This window comes from Mauremys reevesii, linkage group 14 (genome assembly GCF_016161935.1).
Source record: "Mauremys reevesii isolate NIE-2019 linkage group 14, ASM1616193v1, whole genome shotgun sequence".
NCBI lineage: Eukaryota > Metazoa > Chordata > Testudines > Geoemydidae > Mauremys > Mauremys reevesii.
The window spans coordinates 34,940,380-34,944,423 of record NC_052636.1 but is presented as its reverse complement, the minus strand read 5'-3'; the positions used below and the strand labels follow the sequence as shown (position 1 = coordinate 34,944,423).

The window sequence follows — 4,044 nt, the reverse complement described above, 5'->3', positions numbered from 1 at the left end:
GGGAGGCCTTTCACAGAGCTCTCGGAGCTATAGCCCGTGGCTAAGGAGAGAGAAAAAGCCTCCTATCCCCCTCTGTTCTGGGGGCTGGGTTTCCTCCTGAAGCCTCTGCCCCCCACCGAGTGCCTATGGCTCATCCCTGACCCTTGCTGCTGCTCCTTGCTATAGACTGTGAAAGGAGCGGAGGCAGCGCAGGAGCCTTCTGGGGACGCAGATCTGAGGCTTTGGGGAGACACATTGTCTGAGACACCAGAGCTCTGCAAACCCTGCAACCACCCCCTCAATCCGGGGCCTGTTCCAGCCCTGAGTCTGGGCTGCCACGATCCCGCCCCCAGAGCAGGGCGCCCACAGATTACAGCCTGGAAATAAGCATGTGAGACTAACTCCTGCTTTCCTGACAGGGCCTCCCTAGACCAAGTAGCATCCCAGGCAAGACGTGTCTTGGAACCTCCAGCCCCGCTCCATATGTTAAACCATTGAATACCTTATTTTTATCGCATTTGTAGCTCATTTCATGATTTTAATGCACAGTTTGGATGCATGATTTTCTCTATCATATAAGACAATAAATGTTCATGCTAGGATGTGTAAATCTGTATTTATTCATGCCATATATAAGCAAATTAAAAAATCATTTCTTTTAAGCATATAGAAACTTTTAATTTTGACAGTAACTGAAATGTACTAACATCTAGACATGGAGCACTCACCAGCACAGGGTGGGCCAGTATGAACTAGTGTTCCAGTCGGAGACAGACAGCCTTAGGATGTTAACCCTAACTCCTGCTTTCCTGGTCAAAGGTCGCTTCTCGCCTTTCCCCCATGAACTGAAGCGCAGCATTCAAGAGATCCAGAGACTAGTTAATGACGTTTCCAAGGGCTAAAATAGCAAGCGATGTCCGTCTTGCATTGGCCATTGTTGACTGGAGAGACGGTTTATGGAGAATAAACTTCAAGGTGAGCAGCAGCAGCCCAAAAAGGCCTCTGCAGGTGCTGAAGTAGCTCAGTTGGGAGAGCGTTAGACTGAAAATCTAAAGGTCCCTGATTCAATCCCAGGCTTCAGCAGGCTGTTTCATCCCTCTTCCTGCAGCAGTGGGCTCTTTCCTGGAAGCACAGCACTGCCTTTACTCAATGCAAGTCCCTCATTTTGGGCTTCACTGCAGGAAAAGGCAGCATTGGCTTCTGCACCCAGTTGGCCCACCGGACCTTTCTTTCTTCTCTTGCTGCTTCTCAGCAAGGGGAAGAAAAAGAAGCTCCCCTTCAAGCTAGAGGGGTTAAGGAGGTGAGCAACGAGTCGGTGGATGGAGGGGAGAATCCATTTTCAGTATTTTAATTTTTGGTACTGCATTGAGTGACTGCTGTGTGCAGTGATATAGTGACCGCTGGGTCTTTGAATGAGGCTTTATACTGGGGGGGGGGGAGCGAGGAGGTAAGCGGCAAGTCGGTGGATGGAGAGGGACAAATCTCCCAGCTTCAAAATCTGGGACTGTGTCTGTTGGTCCTTTTTGCTGCTTTTCTCTGGGCTGGGGGTTGTCCCAGTGCTGCACAGAGGGGGTTCCCACAGGAAGGTGCTTGCTCCTAACCCCCGAGGCCGTCAGTGTGTCGGCTCTTCTCTAGCCAGCCCACTTGCCAAGTCTGATTGGCCTTGGTCGGGCTCCCAAGGGTTGCACCTGTCTGGAGGTGCTGCCTTCCACGTCTTCCTCAGTCCCACCTCATTCACTCCACAGGGCGACGGGTTACCAAGTGGGGGGAAGATCTTATTGTACTTCTAGCAAAAAGACATTTTTCTGTTACCTTAATTACACTACCTTAGGGGCCCCCTATAACATATTACCAAGGTTCAATACAAAGTCATAGACAAATTATACAAAAATGCATAATGCAGAGATTTATCTACAACTGCAGTGAGTGACTGCTGGGTGCAGTGATATAGTGACCCCTGGGTCTCTGAATGAGGCTTTACACTTGTGGGGGGGGTGAGGGAGCAAGTGGGGAGCAGGTGGGCGAGCGGGTGGGCAAGTGGCAGGTGGGCACAGAGGTGAGCAGTGAGCCAGCAGGGAATCATAGAATCTCAGGGTTGGAAGGGACCTCAGGAGGTCATCTAGTCCAACCCCCTGCTCAAAGCAGGACCCAACCCAACTAAATCATCCCATCCAGGGCTTTGTCAAGCCTGACCTTAAAGACCTCTAAGGAAGGAGATTCCACCACCTCCCTAGGTAACCCATTCCAGTTCCTCACCACCCTACTAGTGAAAAAGTTTTTCCTAATGTCCAACTAAACCTCCCCCTCTGCAACTTGAGACTATTACTCCTTGTTCTGTCATCTTCTACCACTGAGAACAGTCTAGATCCATCCTCCTTGGAACCCCCTTTCAGGTAGTTGAAAGCAGCTATCAAATCCCCCCATTCTTCTCTTCTGCAGGCTAAACAATCCCAGTTCCTCAGCCTCTCCTCATAAGTCATGTGCTCCAGCCCCCTTGCCCCTGCCTCTGGGCGGCCCTGCTAGCAGCTCTTCTGGGAGTGCAGGGAGGAATGACTCCCTTCTCTAGCTTCTCCCCGTGGGGCTCTGGGGAGCAGGGAGGGTTGTGTGATAAATTCCATCCAACTCCCCCTTTGATCCAAGCCGAGAGGCATCTCAGCCTCCATGATCCCCTTGGCAGGGCCAAACAAGGGATGTTTTCCACTGCCGAGGAGACCCAGCCAGGGACTGATGTGCTGGAGATATGTTGGGAAAAGGGACTGTCTGAATTGCCAAGGCAGGAAACGAACCATCTACAGCAACGTCATTAACCACAAACACACTCTAGCCATGCTCCAGCCAGTGGGGAAATGGGCAGGAACTCTGGCTGCTCAGCCATGGCCACACGTACAGAGCTGCACAGCAGTGAATGCGCTGGGGAAGCTGGTCTGAGTGAACAATTGGAAATGACCCTTCAGTGAGAACAGAACCAGAGTGTAAAAAGGCCCTGTGTTAAGTGGTTGTGGCTGAGGCCTTAGGGAGCTGGGTTAGAAGCCACAGGGTGTTTCTGTGGAGGTTTGATTCTTGCCAGCTAGGCAAGGCTGGTGTGTGGTGTCTCCATGGCTGCACTTTCAGTCATGCAGGTTTCTCTCCCCCATTGTTCCCTGGGCATCCTACTAGATTGCCAGCTGCTTTTCCACTGCAGTGTGGAGACTGTGTGTGTGTGGGGAGAGACAGTGTGTGTGTTGGGGAAGAGTGAGTGTACTGAGCTAGGTAGGAGCAGATCATTATTATCCCTACTTGAAAGAGGGAGAAGCCAAGGCTGAGAAAGGAGAATTGACTTGTCTTACGTGACACAGCCAGTCAGTGGCAGAGTTGGGAATAGGACCCAAGAGCCCTGATTTTCAAACTAACCATCAGATCTTGAATTTCAGATATGGAATGACCTGAGTAAAGTGCTCTCAGATGAGCTCCAGACCAACAGTGACAGTAATTATTCAGCAAGTATTTGAGGAGAACTGCAATGTTAGAGAGAATCATGAACTGCTCAGAGACCATTAATGCAGAGAACAGCAAAATTCATCAAACACAGAACTGGTTCTGACTTATTTCCTTGGTCTTAAAAGAGAAGAACAAGGACCTGAGTCTCCTCCTGTCAATAACCCCTGCTCAGCCAATCAGGGTAGAGACTGAGGACGGAGGCTGAGGGTTCTCACCAGAGAGCCCAAAGGATGGCCCAGGTCACTGATGGGGAATCACTGCCCGAACTCTATTTCAGCCCAACATTTTTGGATGGATCTCCCACAGTGGGAACTGCAGAGCACTCCCCAGCAACACACACACACAAACCTCTCCTAATGTTGGGAGGGGAACAGGAGAAAGGACAAAAGCAGCAAGAGACGAAGAGAAAGAGGGAGGAGGGAGAGATGGAGGAAAAGATGAAAGAAAAACAACAAACCCTAATGTCCCCAGTGATTCTAAGGGACAAAATCCCACGTGCGCAATAAACTTCTGCCTCCTTAAGCTCGTGTTTTCCATGCCTAGAATTCAACTGTCACCAGATGGATCAGACTGAACAGGTTTCAAACC

The 4,044-nt window shown here is 50.4% G+C and overlaps 1 non-coding gene across 1 annotated transcript; it reads left to right on the top strand.

Moving 5' to 3' along the window:
- The first annotated feature begins 989 nt into the window (after positions 1-989).
- TRNAF-GAA lies at positions 990-1,062 on the top strand. Its single transcript has one exon. It is a non-coding gene; the product is annotated as a tRNA-Phe (tRNA).
- The last annotated feature ends 2,982 nt before the right edge of the window (positions 1,063-4,044 follow it).